The following is a 21827-nucleotide window of genomic DNA, read 5'->3' on the forward strand; positions in this document are numbered from 1 at the left end:
CGTGGAAACAAGAGATTGTTTGTAGCCAGGTATAATGAAAGGTAGTTAAGCACTTAGGGTCAGATTTACAACTTCTGGTGCATCCCTGCAAATTAGCAGGGATGCACCAAGAAAGATGCGTCACCCAAAACTACCCGTGCGCCACCATGGATGCGCCGCATTTACAATGTAGTGCGCCGTGGTGGACGTATAGGCAGATGCGTGACGTATCTGCCGACGTAAGGTTGGTGCAGTGCGAGAGTCGTGTCGCGGGCGCGATGCAACTCCAGCACTGTGTCATCCCAGCCTATCTCAAACATGCTGCGTCACGCCTTGCGCCTGCTTCAAGTAGGCGCAAGGTTGTGACGCAGCGGCGTCGTAAATGTGACTGAGTGAAATCTTGTAGATTTCACTGCGTCACTTTTCCGAGGCTTTCCTCCGACGGAACGCCCACACTGCGACGGAACACCCACTTGAAACCTGACGCAGGTTTCATGTGGTACAGTGCTTTACAACGTGACGCATCTGCCTAGATGCATCACGTTGTAAATAAGTCGCAATGTGGCACATGGTGTACGCCGCCGCTGAGTCACAAAAGTAACGCAACGGCGGCGTAAACGTGTCGTAAGGAGCTTGTAAATGTGCCCCAATGGCCGTAGCGGCTCCTGGAGGGAGTGCTGCCCGGAGGTGACGCAGGGCGGAGGAGGGCAGGGTGGGGGGTAGTAAACTCCAGATTATGGCCTATATATGGCAATATAAGTATACAAAACAAAGTTCATTGTGTGCGCTGCATCGCATTTGGCGATGCAGAGCACACAGCGAAATTCGTTTTATTTATTTATTTGTATACTTACCTCACCACGGATACTCAATCAGCCCTACTATCTTCAACACTTTTATGGCACCTTTGGCCAGCATCGCCAAAACCAACGAGCTCAACATCATATCCCATGCCGACGACACACAACTCATCCTCTCCAAAAACACCACCAACACTGCATGACAGACGTCGCCAACTGAATGAAGGATAACTGCCTGAAGTTCAGCACGGACAAGACAGAGGTACTGATTTTCAGAAGCAAAATCAGCAAAAAAAGAATGCATCCTGGTGACCCTCAGAACTCGGACCTACTCCTACCCCCACTAACCATGCTAGGAACCTAGGCATCATTCTGGACAACAAGCTAACCATGATGACTCATGTCAACAGCGTCTCTTCCCCCTGCTTCTTCATTCTTGCCATGCTTAATAAAATATTCAAATGGCTACCCCAAAGCTCGAGGCGCACCATAACCCAGGCCCTTATCTCCAGACGACTGGATTACTGCAACAGTCTCTAGGCAGGGATAACAGTTCACCCCCTCCGATGACTACAGATCATACAGACCGCCGCAACCATACTTGTCCTGGATCTCCCTAGATGAACCCACATCACCCCCTACCTCAGGGAACCCCTTCACTCCCTGTATAGAAACACTGCCAGTTCATGCTCCTGACCCATGCATACAAGGCCCTGCACAACTGCAGACCCACCTACTTGAACCACCGCCTGCACTTCCATCAACCCACCAGACACCTCCAAGTCCCTTCTCTAACCCTCACCCAACACATCTGAAGTAACAGATTCAGAGGTTGCTCCTTCTACCTAGCAGCAAAGAGATGGGAAGAGCTACCCTTTCATCTACAGTCCTCCCCATCTCTTCCAGAGTTCCGAAAGTCCTGCAAGACTTGGCTATTGGGCTAATCAACTGGACTGTCAGTGCCTGGATACCCTCACGATTGACAAGTAGTGTTCTACAAATCTATTGATATATTGAATTCACAATGCTCTGAATCAATGGTTAACAACTTCAATTGGAATTGCAAACCATTGAAAAGTTATCAGTTCCCATAATGGAATTGTGTTGGGTAAGCTTGGGGACAGCAGTGGTCCAGAGGACCCAAACAGAAAACCATTTTTTTTCATTCCAGTCTTTATGTAACAGAGGCTACTTAACACCTTGGCTGCTTGAGATATTCCCCTGCTGTGCTGAAGGTCAATAGAAACGGGTGTGGTCATGACGAGCTCAGCTCGTCATCAGCACATGAGCACCGTCATGAGCATGGAAGGAGTTAAAAAAAGGTTACTTTCTGGGAAAGCAAACACATGGATTGTGATCTGCTGTACCTTACAAGCCATAATCACTGTGTTTGTAACCAATGTCAAGGGGTTGCAAAAATCGACCTTACTATTGAATATACATTAGGGAAGTCATTCTGCAGCTCCTGCAATATTTTGGGATGTAACCTAGTAGTACACAGGTCGCATTATTAAATTGCAGACTGGTAGAAAAAAGACAGTGTTCAATTTTCGGTCACGTTTTGCGATCAGTATTTTCACATGTTCTGCCCTGGACCTTAGGGACTGTTGCCTAGAGAGTGGCCTGGAAGTTGGATGCTGGGAAGTAGGACATGATATTCCAGAGAAGACCCTGAACTATTCTGTTAGGGGCTTCCTACACACATGGTCTATAAAGGTTAACTGACTTGTAGAATGCCATCTATTTGGCAAATGAGCAAGCAATTACTAAAAGTCAAAGTTAACGGTATGGCTGAGAGCGGCTTGGAACAGCGTGGCTGAGTGATCTCAACTGAGGAGTGTGACAGTCATTTTGGTAGAGCTCAGTTTCAAGTAGATGGTGGGCACACTACATTGTATTAGGGAGAGTCAGATGTTCAATCAATGGATGTCATTGAACAATGACACTTTGAAACTGAGTAGTGTACTGTCAAGGCACTCATGAAAAGAACACCAAGAGTTGAATGCATGAGATTGCACATGTAAAATGCCAATAAAAAAAAAAATACATATATATATATATATTTCCGAAGAGAAGATAAACAATAGTGGAGGTAGAATGCTACTTGGAAAGAAAGTGACCGAGCTTACAGGCTGCGGTCAATTCCCACCTACTGTGCTAGGATGTAGAGGAGGGCCTTGTAATCAGTGGTATCAAACGCTGCTGGTAGGTCAGGGAGAAGGAGCAGTGATGGGTCTCTTCTGGCAGTGTTTAGAGTATCATTGATGCCCTAGATACCAGCTGTATCAATGATGCTTCAAGGTTGAGGTGCTGTTAGCCCGGAAGAAAGCACCATCAGAGACCTTTCCGGTGTATACTCAGATATTTCAGGTTGGGGATTGATCAGTAATCTGATAGCTCCTCTTGGTCTAGTTGAGTTTTTTTAATGAGGGGTTGAGTTTATGTACTTTCCAACATGACGTACAATACTCCCGCTGCAATGGAAGACTTGATGATTTGAAAGAATTCAATATACAGAAGTGGATAGTATTGTGGCAGCTCTTCTGGTGTGTGAGGGGCATTGTAAGAGGGTGCTGGAATTGCCACATGGTTTATTGGTGAGGTTATACTGAACTGTGTTCTTGTTTGTGAAGCTGATGCCAGTTTATTTCTGTGTGCAGTTTTGGATGGCATGGAAATAAATTAGTACAACAGCAGAATGTCTTGACAGTGACCTACTTTGGCTGCTTCTCTCTGTAAATGTGTTCAGTCTGAAGTAAGCATAGTGACTTGGTATCTGCACGCGGTGTATGCTGATTTCAGAATAATGAGGTTGTCTATGGCTTTCAACAATGTGCTCTCAATGTATAGATTTCTGTTTTGTTAGTACTGGGCACGTTCATGTACCAAGACAATGAAGATGCGGCTAGAATTGCTTTCTTGTGAGAGGGTCATGAATGTCAGTATGCTGGCTTAGAGATTCATGGCACATCTCAAAGGGCACACTTATGTTTTGGATTGATTTAGGTAAGCAACTTTTATCCTGTGAAAATCTCATTTTTTTTGCTTTTGGGCCTCTGGGTTTTGGAACTTTGTTGTGAGTGTGTCTCCCAAATTAAGTATCACCCATTGTAGTCATCTGTTCAAAATAGTGTAAGCAGTAATTGGGTACCTCTTTAAACCAGGTGAGCTGTTGGCGCAGCTGGGTAAAGGACTCTGGGTAGAGTGTGTGTGACCCACGTGTATAACATGTGTGCACAAGTGTACATGCTCGGAGAGGGGCTGCTTATCTGACTCATCCATCTGAGGGTCTAAAAAGGAATGCTCCTTTCTTTTTGACTGAAGTGTAACATCTGTAGCGTTTCAGCCGATTTACCCTTTTAATAAAGTGTGCCAATAATGTAACTTTGTATTATCATGAGGGAAGAAAGTCATTAGCATGTGGTTTCACGTCAACTCTGGGTCTGGCACTCATATTAGATTTTATCTATACAAGTTTGTTTATGCACATATACAATTGAGTATATCACTCTGTAAGCCAGCTGCTAATTCAAGTTAAACCTGGAACAAAAGGCCCATCCTATTAAATTAGCTTTCTAAGCTTTCAATGAAAGGGGTGAGGTGATGTCACCATAATCTGATTAGCAGGACCTTCTTGGAAAGTGTAGTAAGGAATGTACAGCAAATTAATTGGGTTCCTTGCTATAAAACCTGAACTGCTTTCAGAATGTTCTCATTTGTACCAGGGCAGTTTGATGGGAGGTCTTGACGCGGGTGAGTTAGTCAAGAAAACTCCATAAATACATAATATGTTTCCTGTCATTACTTTGAGGAGAAGTAACTGAAACAATAAGCACTTTTAGGATGTTCCCATATGGGGCAAAGGGAGGCAGAGTTCTGGCTCCTCTCACCACAGGCCGTTTCTTTGAAGCTTGAAGGGAAGAAACTAAACCTGAGTGATTGGAGCATGGCTTAGAGAGAGGAATAGGCCCCGCTTTTCCTTCAATCAACCAACTTGGTACTTTGCAGATTATTGTGCACGGCGGTTGGACAGTCGTGGGCCGATCCCTGCAAATGCCACATAGATGTGATGTGATGTGACATCACCGGGTTTGGCAAGGATTCCCACCTTCTAGAAGACTTTCCTTCATTTTAAACCTCTGTGTAGGGAAAAGCAGATGTGAAACAGTAGAACAGAAGAAGAAACATATACCTGCAAAGTGGATGAACCCCTGTCTGGAGGACGGATGACCCACTCAAGAATTGTTCTTGTGCGACTTTTGTTGGACTCTGTTTCCTGAGCTTGTGGCACTACCCCTCCACCTCCTCATCAGAGCCAGTGGAGGGTGACTTTGCCGGGGAACAAAAAGGAAGGGGCATTTGCTTGGGCCTCTTTGTACTACTCGAGTCTAAGGGGAAGCTTAGTAGCGGGTACTAGATGGTCATACTGGACACACAGGCACCGTGCAAGTATCTCAAGGCCTGTGATCACGTGGGAAGTGCAGACAGGGAGAGTGCTTTGCCTTGAGGACTACAGGGTTCCTTCTTCCAGGAACAGCCCAGGTCAGGAGCCTACCACAGTTGGTCCAGGAGTTTAGAGCCAGCAGTTGCTGCATAAGTTGTAATAAAGCAAGAAACTATCACATCAATTGTGTGAGATGTACAAGGTCACTCATTATACCCGAAGAACACCACCAGGAGCAAAACCTCAAACCCCCATCTAAATTGGTCTAATGGGTCATTTTCTTTCTGTATATGCATTTATAATTCAGAGACCTGTATCCAAATTATGATCAGAGCTAGAGGTTATCAGTAATCTAGACTCTGTACATTAGACACCAATGCTCGCACTTATTTTTATGTATGGTCAAACACCCAGCAGATCATGCATATTGCGTCTGTTATCTGTCACCAACCACTAAGATGGATTTTACCTTTTACCGCTTGTATTGTAGATTCGGCCTATCATTGCCCTTGGGTCATCCATGCTCGCTGGCGCATTTTTTCGAAAGGAATCTGTCCCGCTATATATACAGGTAACTATTAATGTGTGCAAGGTAATTAGTCGAAACCCGCAATTCACAGAACATAGTTCTTCATATTAATACACATACATCCTTCCCTGTTATTGTCTTCTTACAGAGTCAAATATACTTTCCTGCAAGTGATGATTACCTTGTAGTGTGAGCACGATATCAATGTACCTTATTGAACATCCTCATATATTATCAGGAGGTATGTATCAAGCCCCACCCTAAATACACCTTAGTTGGGCACCTCCAAGCTATTTAAAATTACCCAGTTGCCTTGTATTATGTTTTACCCATTAGGTTCTTCAACCTCGTTGGTCAAAATAGCACCGCGATAATCCTTTGAATGTAACCTAATGGTACAGCAGTTTAAGACTTAAGACAAGCTGCGGTTCTTCCCTACCTAATAGATACTTGTTAAATAGGTAAACATCTTTTCTACTACAGGGAGCTACTAAAACAAAGGGGAATCTGTACATTCTAGCGTAATTTCTGTAATTTGATATTCATTCTAAAGGCGGCAAAAAGCCACGAGTCATCGAAGTCCATCCCGCGACCCAAGACATAATATACCTCTCCATGTGGTCTTAAGGAAGGACGTCCTCATTTCTAAAGGTACTCTTTTTTTTTGCGTTTGTAAAACCCTGACTGGCTCACCATAATAATATAATATCAACACCACCGCTACCTTTGGGGAAAGCTCCTTTACTCCATCTGGCACGGCATGTATCCATAGCCCCACAGGACTCAACCTCTTTTTGACATCTTTTCTTCTTTTCTCAATAAAACACTTTTTTTTTTTTTTTTTCACATCATGTGTACATGTAGGGCCACTACTCTAGGTGTGGTGAGTGGGTCTCCTTTCCACTTGAGCACGAACCAGTTCATTTCATTTGAGTCTCTTTCTTTATCCTCCCAGTGAGAGCTAATTACTAAAGTGTACAGCTGTTTTTATATGATCTTATGTTCATTATCCTTCCTCATTTCCAGAAATATCAAGTGGTCTCCCGAAGAAGGCGTGCGAATACGCCGAAACTCGCGTAGAGACATTTCTATTCATCACTTGTTTGTTCTTGTCTGTTCATTGGATGTATATAAAAGCATTATTTTATTTTGTGTAAATCATTTTTATTGTGATAAATATGTGTATCTTTGCGTAATTACTTTGTATAACCAATTGACTGTGCATTCGCTTTGTGTAACAATTTTTAAACTATGCCTATAGATTGTTTTATGATATTTGGTCAATAAATTTGTTTTATATGATATTGCATCACTGAATCCTTTGGGCTGTACACTGCCTCACTCAATCGCAAGTCTGTGTTCTTACCAATTCTGTCTTTATGTACCTGATTACCTAACAGGACCCTTCAGTTGCCTAGGTATTACTATTTTGAATAATATTGTGCCCTGACCTAGGAACTTGTATCTAGTCGCAGTGGGTCCCTTTCTTATTTACTCTAATGGGGCATGAGCCATCCTTTACAGAATGAGCCTCCCACGTGCAGTATTTTAGAGCTTGTTGCTGTGTCCCAAGGCTCGCAGGCACCTAGACAGGTTCAAGAAATCCCAAATGATATTTACAAATCACCAATTTACCTCAAACTTTTTTTGGTCATTTTTCATGATTCCAAGGTGCCGCGTTTTTGTCATTAGTTGGGGTGATTAGTAGATGATATTCTACATGGGTTCTGTTCTATGTAACTCTTCTGGCCACTACCACCAAACCAAGACACTATCAGACCAAGAAATGTAAGAAAGAAAAAACAAGAAAGCAGGCCTGATCCATCTCTGCACCCAGGATAAGGAAAAGCCTCACCATATCCATCAGGATTAGCCCAACACTGCTCCAACCGAAGAAAGAGTTGAAGACTAGCATCAAAGAGCATTACCCACCCACAACCAAGCTTCCTCGCCTATTACTCATTCACTTTATGCTTTTCTTTGACCATATAGAGTGTTCCACTACCTTTTGTCGAGGTTCACATTGTAGAAATACCATATACATACATGCGTTATTTGGAATTTGGCAGAAAAGGATGTCATTGAAGAGTGTTTGGGTCTGTGTTGTACAGTGAGCAAGCCAGTAGGGTGTGGTGCAGGGTTATTTAATTGCAAGTCTAAACCCCGAATTCTATGTATTTTGATATCTGCTTTGATATTTGTCATATTCTAATTGTTTTGATTGTGCATATGTGCTTGCAATTGTATGTTTAAAATTTAGTTGTGAGTAAATGTAATATATATATATATATTTTTAAATCAATACCTATTATTCTGTGTTTTGCTGAGTTTTGAGAGCCAGAGCAGCTACAAGAAATTGCTGAGGAGACATTTTGTGAGGCCGGGGTCACAGCGCCAGGGCAGAGGGTAGGTGTCCATGAGAACTAATGTGGTCTAGAATGAAGGGGCTGACACTCTGTTACATGGTGTAACTACTATTCACTATAGACCTGCCAGCAATACAGCAATCCAGGTTCCCGACACTTCTCAGCTCACCGTCGATGGCCACTCCCACGTGGAGAAAGTGTCATTCGAGAGACGGCCTTGTTTTCATCTCACGGAGGTATACACAGGGCCAAAATGGTGACAATCGGCCCCCCTCCTCTGCCCAAAGTTTAGGGGCATATTATCATGAACGGCGTTAAAATTATCACCGGATTAGCGACAGAAAACTGCAGCTAAAGCTGACATAATGGGCTTGATAATATGCCCTGGAGAATTCCCATAGAAGCCCATGTTCACACCAGAACATGGGCTTCTACTGGAATTCTCAAGGGCATATTATCAAGCCCATTATGTCAGCTTTAGCTGCAGTTTTCTGCCGCTAAACCGGCGATAATGTTTAACGCCGTTCTTGATAATATGCCCCTTACTTCTTTGTCTAGACTTCAGAAATTTCTGGCAGGTCTTTCTTCTCCCAGGCAGTAGTCATAGCTCCAGACATGCCTTGGCAAAGCCAATAAGTCGGCTTGCATTTTCAGTTGTAAGTCAGACCTTTTACCATTGCTCATGCTTGCCTTTTCCTTTTCTTGGGTGGAACAGTTTAGGGATCAATGATTTGCTAATAAAGTCCACGTGAAGATCTTCTAATAAGGGTCTTTTAATGCAGTTTGCATCTATTCCTCTATAACTATATAATCGCCCTGGCTCCTGTCAATAACAAAACAGAGACTCAAAGCATTAGCACAGTATGCAGCACAATCCAGTCGATAATTGAACTGAGATGAACTCAGTAAGGAAGATAACTTTTACAACTCAATCTATTGTCCTCTCTTAATTTGTTTTGCATTTGAATATTTATGTACAAGAAGGGGCACTTATTGACCTGCCTTTCGGGAATAACAAGATAAAACAAATTAAAATAAATCCCTCCTGAGCCTTTAGGCAGATCAGCAGCCCTGGGTTTGTCATTCTGTGTGCATTGTGGGTGTTTTCTGTCTTCTTTAATGCTTCAGACAGAACATCATGTAGGCTTGTGACCACTTCCCTGCTCGTATCCTGTTGACTCCATGGCGCTCAGTCTGTCTCTCACCCACATTGTTTACTCTGCGAGTGACTCAGGTGATCCTGTTCACTAGTGAAATATCTTTTCAGGAAAGACGCTCAAAAACGTGTTTCAGGTTTGTGCGAGCTTGTGCATAGCGTGGCTTAGTCAGAAAGAATGGAGGCAATATTGAGGTGCGCAGTTACCCAAGCTAGAAGGTTTGTTTCTTAAAATGATCCTTAAGGCACTGAGGGGAGAACTTACACCCACCAGCAAATGCAGCGGTAATATCTTGTGCAGAAATACTGGGGCATATTTACACTATTTTGGCATAGGGCATCACCGCAAGCCTTCTAACTGTGCTGCCCTACATAAAAAGTAGGGCAGGAATCTACTGTATCTACAAGATATTGCGCATTCCAGTCCTTTCTTGCAGCGCACAGACTGCAGCCGAGTATCAATGCAGACACCCTAGCAACATGGTGCAAGGGTGTTTGTGTTGTTGGGATGAATGCTTTTGTGCAGGAAGGGACACCTTCCTGCACAAAAACAATAAAAGGAGGCACTTTCCTCATTAACAGAATGCATCACACATGGAATGTGGAAAAAAACAAGGAAACATGTAAACCGTTTTCCTCGTTATGCCTGCTTTGGAAGGCATTAGTTTTGACACTGTCCCAGATTTACAGTATGCTGTGAATGTGGGGCAGTGTCGAAAACCATGGATGTTGCAAGCGAGCACCACAACCAGACCCATGGAAATACCCCGTCCACGCAGAGGAAGGCATTGCCTTACTCCATATTTCCAAAGCTATGAAAAGCTACGCCGGCACATTGCGCCTCCGGAGCATCACAAAATGTACACTCCGGCAGCGTAAAAGTGCCGCAGGGGCATTGTAAATATGCCCCACTGTTTCCACAAGCCATTACTGTGGCATTTAGCTATCTCCATCTCTAGCTTGATACCTCTTAATACCCCTTTAGATGTAAACATGGGTGTCTGGCAAAAAATGGTACTATGAGTTCAGTAGTTTTAATGCACATGGCCCTAAATCATTGAGTTCTAGGGACAATTCCTCCAGGTCAAACTCCAGAAAAAGCCAGATTTTATGGAAGCCCAATTAGAAACCTGTGTCATAATACTGATCTGCACATGTTACACCTCTTTGCAAAATGGCCAACAGGGGACTAATTCATAACTCCATAGTAGCACAGCAGTTAGTACTACTAACACCCTTAGTACCAGTAATACGAGCTGCGCTATTACTGTATGTGGTAGCTCCGTTGAAAATAGTCACCAGTGGTAAAGAGGAGGTGTAATTGCCAGTAGCAAGGTTTCTGAAGGTGTAATCTGGATCTTTCTGGGAATTTTACTAGTAGCATTTAGCTTCCAGGAAAAATTGCAATTATTCCTGTGAAGTCTCACAACATTAAAAGAAATGTTGTAATGTGGTGAAAAGTAATAATTCCCAGAAACCCAGATTACCAGACAGTTGCACCAGTCAGCCGGCTTTGTAATGATTCCTGAAATCGTAACTGCATTGAACATAATTGGTATAGGGGATAAACAGTGCTTTCTTTGTGCCAGTGGCTAGAAGTGGTGGGCAACAGCACACATTTTTGGGAATTGGAACCCATTTTAGGTCTCGCTACCAGACAGCTCAAGCAGTTGGTGAAAAGACCTCAGCTTAAAGTGGGTTTAGAGCCCACTCATTGCTTGCCATGTGTTGCTTTTATTCCCACTCTCATTTGCTTGCTTTTTATTCATATTATTTTGTGTGCTTTACTTCCTCTTCTTGTGTTTGCCCTCCCCTGGACATTTGAAAAATGACTTTTTTCTTTTTGTTTAAGCACATGTGTTTTCCAGCAGTATCCCTTGTACACTATTCCTACCCCTCTGCCGGGCTCCATGTTGCAATCACTCTCCCTTGTGACTCCCCTTGAACAGCTCCAGTTTCCTCTTTTTGGCCCTTGTGTTTCTCTTCCTCCATGATGCTCGTTCCGCTGTCTCTCTAGAGTTGTATTCCCTGCCCTCTTTTAATTCACCCCTGTATTGCTTCTCTTCTCACCCATGCCATCTGTGTTGCTTCCCTCTACCCCGTTTTATTTTTATTTACTGATCCAACTCAGAAAATAGAATAAAAATATACCCAGGCCCCTTTGTAGGTGAACGCGTACATTTTGCATGCGCTTAGAAATGGAGGGAGGCAGGCACGTCATAGTGCCTTTTTTTGTTTCCTCTTTCGGTATGCTGCACAGCATCAGGCATTCTCTACAGCATTGCTAAAAACCATTAGCAAAGCCAATAGGTCCCATAATCTGTTTATTAATGGACTTTGGTGACCTAGGGAGAAAGTCCAAAAAGAGGGAAAGAAGTAGGGAAAATGAAAAGATACTACAAGAGCATGATAGAAAGATAGGAAATGTAGGTGGTGGAAGAAAGAGATATAGGGAGAATTCAAGACTATGCCAAAAACAGAAGTCCTCATCTTCGACTCCGCCCCCTTCACGTGGGACAAAACCTGGTGGCCCCATCCTCAGAAACCCTCCCACCCCAACGGACCATGCACATAACCTTGGCATAATACTAGACTCATCACTCACCATGAATCGCCAGATCAACGCCGTCTCCTCTGCGTGCTTCAACACCCTCTGCATACTACACAAGACATTCAAGTGGATCCCACCTGACTCCAGAAAAACGGTCACTCACGCACTCATCACCAGCAGATTGGACTACGGCCCTCTATGCCGGAATCAACAAAAAACTCCTCTGCAAACTCCAGACCGTCCAGAATGCTGAAGCCAGACTAATCCTCGATGTCCCATGGCACAACCACATCACCCAACACCTCTGTGTCCTCCACTGGCTCCCAGTCAAAAGAAGAAAAACTTTCAAGCTGCTCACACACGCCTACAAGGCCTTCCACAACACCAGACCCCAGTACCTCAACGACCGCATCTTCTTCCATTCCCCCAAGAGAAACCTCTGCTCAGCCGACATCTCCCTAGCCACCGTCCCACACTTCTACAGGACCACAGCAGGTGGAAGGTCCTTCTCCTACCTCGCAGCCAAGACATTGAACAATCTCCCCCTTCATCTCCGGCGAAGCCCAACACTACACCAAATCAAGAATGACCTCAAGACCTGACTCTTCAAATGACCCCAATGGAGCTGCTCACACCCACCCCCAGTGCATTGAGGCCCTAACGGGTGAGTAGCGCACTTTGCAAAACACTGATTGATTGATTAATATGCTGCAATGGTATTCGGCACCCTCACATTTAAAAGTGTAGGCAGAAGGCTCCTGAGAACTGTGGTCCCCTTCACTTCTGTTTTAATACGTATTAACCAAACATGGTAACCAAACATGGTAAAGTTCCCTCTAATGTACATTATAAGGATATTGAAATCCCCAAGACGTCAGTCGTTGCAGATCACAAGCACAGAAGGATGAGATTAAGTTTCAAATACTGGGTCGACTGTCTCACCCAAGGAGCTGCATCCTCACATGAATCTCATGAGGTGTTGTTCGGGTGAATTGAGGAGGACAAGATGGCGTCTGTACATGCATGCCACAGTCCTGTCCTTTTCCCTCCCTCGATATAAAAGAATACCACTTGCATCAATCCATAACGTGACTTTTGATATAATGCCATATTGAATGTTTTGTTCATTTATTTTATAGAGTGTATGTAAAGCACACCTTTCACCAATCCATTCCACAGTGCAGCCTTGCTACTAGTCTCATCTGGTAAACAAATATGACCCTGCTTCTGAAATTGTCAAAATCTAGGTGCCATTTATCATGCCTGGGGCTGCTTTATTTATCGAGTGTGATAAACAGAATCTATGACGAGTTTCTGGGGAATAACGTGGTTAAGGAATGTGTTTTATGGTCAGATACTCCCTCAACATAAGGGACAACTGTGTTGTCTGCAATTAACGCCCTACTTCACAGTTATACCAAAAGGTAGAGAAGATGTGGTCTGATTCAGAAGGCAATTTTCAGTTGCCAAAGTTAGGGTCCAATAGAAATATGAACAAGGTGCCTGTGCTTTGTTCATGTGCATTCATGAACGTAGTCAAATTATTTACATTTTTAATTGAAATTAAGTTAATGGTGCTGCATTATTTTTTATTGATTTTAACATTAAAAGAAGTACACTGAATTATTGTACATTAATATTTAACATAAATATAGTTTACCATTTTCTTCAAGTTTAAATATACAATTTTTCTTTTCCTATACTTTTCTCTTGGAAGATCCCTACCATAAATATATTTTAATTATTTGTTTTAAATGTAGAACAAAATGTTAAATGCTACAGCGCTAAACATTCTTTTTTACGATTTACTAAAAATAAAAATTCATCCCAAAGTAAAGTGTTCAGATATATTTATTATACATTAAGTTTACAAAAAATTATGTACACAATTGACTTAATATATATATATATATATATATATATTTATTTAAAGTTTAAAATGAACTTACACTTCTTTTTAAACATAAAAAGGTTACTAACATATTTTTAATACAATTTGGATTCGTTTTACATTTGCAACATTAAATTATACATATATTTGTGTCTATACATATATACATATATAATATATATATATGTATGTGTGTATAGATATATATACACACACAAAGTTCATATATATATTTTAAGTCAACAAAGTACTTTCATTTAACATTTTCCCTGGGGGGGGGGGGGGTACATTTTAAGTATCTGCCGGCATCATTTTCAATAGGATGGTGTTGGTGCATGAGTGGTGAGACACATGTGGTACAAGACCTATTACTGCTCCTATTTTTGGCAGTAGTAGCTTACACTTGTAAATTTGGCTCAACCCCCTATTTCCGAAGGTGGAGCCATGCAAGTCTACTCTTTTGAGTCACTTTACACATGTGGTTGATGAATAGCTAAAAGTAGTAAAGTGACTCAAAAGTGTAAGAGCAAACGTACATGTGTAACTTACAAGTGTAAGCTACCTTTGTGAATAGCCTGGACTATATTGAAAGGGGAAGTGTCTGTTTTGCAGCATGAATTCTCAAATGTACTTCCGAGTCACTTTGCAAGCGTATTGCCAATGTACAGTTTTATGGGTACCACTGTGCATGCTTGTAAATGCACCTTCATCCTGGAAGATAAATAATAACATGCTATGATTCCTGTAAAAGACTTGGGGGCATATTACCAACAAGTAGCGATAATTATCGCTAAATAGGCTTAGCGACGATTTTTTTATCGCTGCCTATCGCTGGATATGTTAGCGGAGAAAACATGCTATTAGCAGCGTTTTTCTCCATTGTGCTAAAATATCCAGCGTTAGTGGCAAAATGCGTGAATATCGCTGAGAATACAGCGATATTCAGGCATTAGCGCCGAAATGCTCTTAGCCATGTTATCCACCTCCCATTGGATAACATGGCTAAGAACTGATCTGAGAAGGCGCTAGTTTTTGGCGATAGCGGGAATATTTCCATCACTACGCCTGCCTTGCTAATAGGCGATAGCGACGTTAGCGACTGCTTTCAGTCGCTAACAGGTTGGGTACGCCCACTTTGCATGTCATTAGCGATAAATATCGCTGACATGCAAAGCAGGCCCCAAACCGCTTGTTATCGCTTTAAAGCTGTCGCTAACATCAGTTAGCGACAGCATGCTAATAGAGCGATAGAATTATCGCCGCTTAGCGGCCGTAAACGGCCAGTAAACTGGCGATAATTGCCGATCACCACCCTTGGTAATATGCCCCACGGTCTTCTCTATCACTCTCTATCCCTCTCTCTTGCGTTGCCTGGGCCCGATTCACAGAACTAACTTAAGACAAAATCCTAAACTTACTACCATTTTGATATTCACAGAAGGCACTTACTCATTTTGGTATTCACAGAAGGCACTTACTCATTTTGGTATTCACAGAAGTTAGGAGTCCTAACTTTAGGACTCTTAAATGTCTTCTGTGAATACCGAAAGTCTTAAAGTTAGGATTTTTCTCAGTTTAGGAGTAGTAAAGTTGGGACTCCTAACTTTAGGACTCCTAAATGCCTTCTGTGAATACCAAAAGTCTTAAAGTTAGGATTTTTCTCAGTTTAGGAGTAGTAAAGTTAGGACTCCTAACTTCTGTGAATACCGAAATGAGTAAGTGCCTTCTGTGAATACCAAAATGAGTAAGTGCCTTCTGTGAATACCAAAATGGTAGTAAGTTTAGTATTTTGTCTTAAGTTATTTCTGTGAATCGGGCCTCCTGTTATTATGTTTCATCAAAATATGTAGGATGTTTCTAAATATTGTACATCAAGCTTATTTGACTTTTCATAAGGAAATTGTACTGAGAATGCATAGTTTTGACAATTTGTCAAATTTCTCTTAAATCAAGTGAATGTGAGACACTCCAGGATGTGGTTAGGCTTACCTGGCACATTATGAAAGCAATGGATTGCTTCTTTAGTGCTTTTTTAGATTCTATGTTTTTTATCAAATATATGTTTAATATTTTCTTTGAAATGCACGTTTTGACCTCATTTCTTTCAACATTTTCTTGGAGGCGAACTCATGCTGAACTCTTATGAAACCAGTGGGACTCTCTTATCTCTTTTGCTCCCAGCAATTTAGGTCACTGGGGACGCATAACATAACCCCTTTGAAAGATAGAGCTACTATTGATCAGGATAGCATCATATTTAGAAAAAGACAGTGCATTGATAATAAATAGAATCAAAGCAGTTTCATGATGCTAGTTAGCAGTTGAGCAGCCATTAAAGCATTCAGTTTACGACATCCAAAGTAAAATGAGGATTTAGTTGTTGGGATGTAAAATTCCCTTGCACTGTGATGAACAAGCACAGCTGCAGCGACATCTTGATCCTTGGCACTGTAGAGGGATCATGTGTGTGTACTATGACTTAGGCCTGTCTCACAGACTATGATCTTGTTAAACTGAAAGGGGTGCATAAGCCTTATCTCAGTAGCAGTGAAGGGCTTACCTAAACATAAGTAGCACTACTGCGGTGGTGACAGCATTTTGCTTTGTAATATTGATCAGAAGGGTGAACAGGCCTTCAAATTACCTGTGTCATAGGAGTGAGGTCTCTGGGTCCACTAATGTAAAGATCCGCTGCTGTGTACCTAACATGCGGTTGGCCTACATCATATTAGTATGTAGTCTTGTACAGAACAAATATGGTTGCATTTGTGTGCTGTAATCTATGTGTGTTTGTGGACATGAAAGCCAGTGGGTTCCATATTGGAAGCCCAGGGACCTGAGAAAGGCATCTGGAGGTGGAATATGGATCCCAGTCAGATTTGTAGATTGCCACATTCTGCAAGCTGGGTGGGAAACACACACACTTGGTAGAAGGGAAAGCCAGGCTCTCTTGTGCACTTCAAAAGTGTTCTTTGATTTTTAATTCTGAAAATGTTGATGGTCAGTGGGGCTTGGGTACATCTCTGACAGGAATAGGGCTGGGGAGAGGGGCTTTGTAACCTTTTGATAGGCATATATCAGTGAGGTTGACATCCAATTGTGATCCTCTGGTCACTCCGATGGCCTGTGTTGAGGGGAGGTCAATTTTAAAGTCGCTCCTGTTGTGGCAGAATGCTACCTGGATAAAGGGCATAACAGAGGAGTGGGTACTCCAAAGGGGCAAGCTTCCACCACGTGAACTTCAAAGACTAAGACTAGACTAAATCACATCTGTGTCAAGAAATGGATTATAAAAAGGGGAACTTGAGAATCACAAAAATTGACAAACTGGAGCTGAATCTCAACGTGGAGAAGATCAGCACGACTTCTGCCCAGGACTGGGGACTACGCTCTGCTAATCTCCAACCCGGAGAATCAAGACCACTCACCTTTGAACCTAGAGCACCATAATCTGCCTACCTGCCACGACCATAGGACCTTGTGAGAAGGAGGAGAGTGCTGGAAGGAGCAAGGTCCAGCGAGGATCCTGTAAAGTGAGTTCCTGAAGCTGATCCCATATGACAAGTGGAGGCCAAGGTGAAGATTAAGGACTGTAGCACTGATCAGGCTACCTGCCTGAGTGCTGCAGTTCACACCCCCTATATGCCAGGTGGAAACTGCGGTTAAAATTGAGGGGCATTGCTCTGGTGCATCGCTGTGACAAGAAGTGGGCCATCCATCACCCTGTGCAGTATTGCAAACCAGAGGGCTGTCCTCCCAAGTGCTACTTTATGGGATCTCTGTATGCCAGATTGTATGTGTATCTGTATGTAAAGATTTAGGGCTTTCACCATGGTGCATTGCTGTGATAAGAAGCGAGCTGTCACCCTGTGCAGTGTTGTGACCTAGAGTGTCTGTGTTGTTCATAAGGCTATGGTGAAGAGAGAGGGCTGTCGCCCTGGACTAGAGCACAACAGTGAATTGTAGTGGGTTGCGACCTGTAGAAGCAGAGCAGTAATGCAATCGCCTGAACCCACGAGAACCAGAGACCTGCCATCAGACTCAGGAAGTCTTTCTGCATGATCAGAGGAGCGTTGTGGATGCCTGCCGCTTTTCCTGCATCATCCAGACATCTACTCACCACCGGGCCACTGATGCACGCCAATGCCTGCCGCACTGCAGCTCCAACAAGAGTGGATGAGACTGATAGCTGGGCCACCGAACCTCAGGGGAACTTGTTCTGACTAAAGGAACTACGGTGCGGAAGCAGTGTGGGGCATATCAACAATAAAAGGTGATGATCGCTGAATGCGTTTATCTCATTTGTCATTATCGCTGTCTATCGCCAGTTCATATCGCTGTGTATTTACAACGCTTGGCTAACAGGCGATGTGAAATCTGGCGATTGACGGCGATATTCCACATTACCGTGCGAAAACCAGCGACAACAGGACAGCGCTAAAGGAAATGTTGTTAATAGGGAGATGTGGACTCAGCCATTCAATCCACCTCCCATAGAACAGAGAGATAAGTCTGAAATGTATCAGATGTTAGATACCAGCGTTAACCGCGGTTAGCGCAGCTTTTAATAACGCTACTCTACGATGTGCGGTTACCGACTTTTTCCCTGTTGTTTTCTTTGGGAACGCCTTCTTTGCATCTCATTAGAGATGCAAGGCTAGGCGTGTGGAGAACGGCTGCTAACATTCGCTAATACATGTTAGCACCGCATTGTTGATAGGGCGATGACATTTTTGCCGCTTGTGTGCCTTTTAAAGCCAGAAAAACGGCGATATGGCCCTTGTTAATATGCCCCTGTGACTTTTAACAGTCCATTAAGGAACCTCCAAGACTTGCACTTGCTAGGCAGGCCTAACCTGGATGCTGCCTCACATGAATGGGGAATAACCACAGTGGCTAGAGAGGAAAGTGAGACTCAATGACAGCTTCTTGTGTGCTATATTTCTGTTTGTGTTTGTATGTAAATACTACTGTTTTTAATAAAAGCAAGTATCTGGCTTGACATTCACTTATTTTGCTGAGCATGTTTTTGAGTTGTGAGTCTGTGTACACAGTGCACCTAACCTCCCTCCAGGAGGCCTTGCACTGCTTGACCCTCCCTTCTACTGAGACTCAAGTGCTGAAGGGCTAGTACTTGCCCCAGTCACTCAGTCCAAAGTAGATTGGGTCTGGGACGTCAGGAGTAGAAAGCCTCAATCACCAGGGTTGGGCCCACAGTAACCCCTGCCTGCCCTGTGGCCCACTGGAAGAGGTTCTGACAATCACATATATCTTTCTGTTCAAAAATGGAATTCTTTAGTGACCTTTTGATGTTTTTACTACTCTGATAAACAAAGCAGGATTAACAATAAGACAAGGACTGATGGATTTGATTTACTCACATGTGATTATAATATCACATTAGATGTGAAGTTCTGAATGAAATGACCCACTTAGATTGAGAATTATCCAGCTTTATCATCAACATGTGTCAAGTGAATGTTTACGGATATACTCTGAGATGTAACACCCGCTGCTTGCGGCATACTGCTGCTCTCGCTCTGTGGGGCCAGCTTTACCTAGAAATGAAACAGTGCACCACAGCTGTCATCCCCTGCACTCGCGCACTTTAAGACGCGTTGCACCACATGAACACCATTTCACTATAGTGCAAAGGTGTGTGCATGATATCCAGCACTGGTTACACAGGAAGGATTTTTTTATTTATTTATTTTTATTTATTTTATTTTTTATTTAGAGAGTTTTATATAGCGCTGGCTAGACCCGAAGGTATCAGAGCGCTTTACATGAGAATCAACAATGTAACAGAAAAAGATCAACAATTACACATTGCATCAAAAAATAGGCAATTCATTAGGAGAGGAGAGAAAGGAGAGGGAAAAGTAGTGGAGGGGGCAGGGGAGGTGAGAAAGGTAGGATGAGGGAAGAGACAACAAGGAGAGACGAAAGGAAGTCTGTCTAAAGACCTAGTAAACCTAGTTTAAAACATTTATAATTTTGTAAGTGGGCTGTAGATTATAAAACACATGCAGAGGTAGAAAGTTTTGAGGAAACAAAACTTTTCTCAAATGTTACTCTGCATTGAGGAGGTGTACATTTTTCGTTGCATAGCCCTGTGTACCTTTTTAGTAGGTAGGGCTTTGCCTCAAAAACCATGAGTGTTTGCATGGGAACATCAATCTACCATCTATGGGACGCCCCTTAATGCAAAGTAGTGCAAAGGGCCACTTTTTGTTACTTTACGGTTCGTTTCAAGCAGAAAAAAAATCCCAGTTCAAGACTTGTTTCCAGCTTGGCTCTTTTTTGTGACACCACTACTCTGCAAAGCCTTGATAAACCTGATGGCCAAGATGCTAGTCATATGAATGACAAATCAATGGCGTAACAAAAGCCCCCACGGTAGTGGGGCTGAGCTCCGGGGCCCTGTTTGGCACTAGCAGGCTCCTAGCCTGAGAGCTACAAATGGGGCCCGGAGAGTGGGGGGCCCCTGCATATACATTCGTTACCTCACTGAGCCAAATGCATCAGAAACCTACATAACTCAATGGTCAGAGACTTGGATGTTAAAAGTCTTGAAGCCTGATTTCGTAGATCAGTACCACTGGTGGGAAAAGAAGCTCATGAAAGAAATAAGTGGCAATAAAGTGAGGTTATTGCTCATGATGCAGAAGAAGCAAGCGTAACGTTAGTACTGTCCTGGAACGTCTATCATTCACAGGACAGAGGGGCATATTACCAACAAGTAGCGATAATTATCGCTAAATAGGCTTAGCAACGATTTTTTTATCACTGCCTATCGCTGGATATATTAGCGGAGAAAACATGCTATTAGCAATGTCTTTCTCCATTGTGCTAAAATATCCAGCGATAGCAGCGAAATGCATGAATATCGCTGAGAATAAAGCGATATTCACGATTTGGGACGAAATGCTCTTAGCCATGTTATCCACCTCCCATTGGATAACATGGCTAAGAACTGGTCTGAGCAGGCGTTAGTTTTTGGCGATAGCGGGAATATTTCCATCGCTACGCCTGCCTTGCTAATAGGCGATAGCGACGTTAGTGACTGCTTTCAGTCGTTAACAGGTTGGGTACGCCCACTTTGCATGTCATTAGCGATAAATATCGCTGACATGCAAAGCGGGCCCCAAACCGCTCCCTATCGCCTAAAAGCTGTCGCTAACATCAGTTAGCGACAGCTTGCTAATAGAACGATAGAATTATCGCCGCTTAGCGGCCGGGCGATAATTGCCTATTGCCACCCTTGGTAATGTGCCCCAGAGTTTTTCATTTCATGCAGAAACTATTGTAAAATAAAACTCACTTTCACTTGGTCCTGCTGAATTGGAAAAAGCAGAAGGCATTAAAATACAACCAAATGAAAAACTGTAAAATGTTCACATTTATAGGTGTCCTCTATTTCAATTTCCTTCATAATTGTTAAAATCTCCTGTGAATAGGACTAATTCCTGAGAGTCAGTCCATGCCTGGCCCAGCTTCATTTTCTGAAGATCCTTCTTTTTATTCCCAGCTGCGGATCAGCAAACCTGTCCTTCACATCTTGCAAAGAACTTCATCATTCACAGAATCTATTCTGCCTAACTCACTATCCATGGATGGAAATACAATGTGCCTCTGGTACATACGCCATTCACCCCAGCATTTTGTCAGAGTTAAATCTATGATGAACACTCTGACGCGGTAATACCATTACCGCAACCAGGAGGCGTGGTAATACCCCTGAATTTAAAGATTAAAATAAGAGCAGTTCTAAGGAGGTCTGTAAAAACATACGGCGGATATCGTTCTCATGTTCTTGCATTTAAAATGCATTACCCCCTCATGGGTCCTCCTCGTCTAGGTCCTAACACAGTGAGGCAGTCCTGCCTCCTACCAGCCAATCAAAATGCTTCAAAACAAAAAATTCAAAAGGTCACATAAACCCCTCCCACTCACCGCCATGCCTGTTTTTTCTTGCTCCGATGGCGGTCGGAACGCTGGTGCTCCGTGTCTCCTGTTGATGTTTCCGTTTTTTGACAGGATGTATTGCTGTGCCGTGAGTTTTTAAACAAAATGCTTTTTGGTCTAGTTTTGAACTCCTGTCCATTCTG

At 42.9% G+C, this 21827-nt stretch overlaps 1 protein-coding gene across 1 annotated transcript in view; it reads right to left on the bottom strand.

Annotated features, from left to right (window-relative positions):
• The window catches only part of FER1L6 (fer-1 like family member 6), a 777028-nt gene that overhangs the window by 396415 nt on the left and 358786 nt on the right, over positions 1-21827 (bottom strand). The window lies entirely within an intron of this gene.

The sequence above is a fragment of the Lissotriton helveticus genome, chromosome 4_1 (genome assembly GCF_964261635.1).
Source record: "Lissotriton helveticus chromosome 4_1, aLisHel1.1, whole genome shotgun sequence".
In the NCBI taxonomy this organism is placed as follows: Eukaryota; Metazoa; Chordata; class Amphibia; order Caudata; family Salamandridae; genus Lissotriton; species Lissotriton helveticus.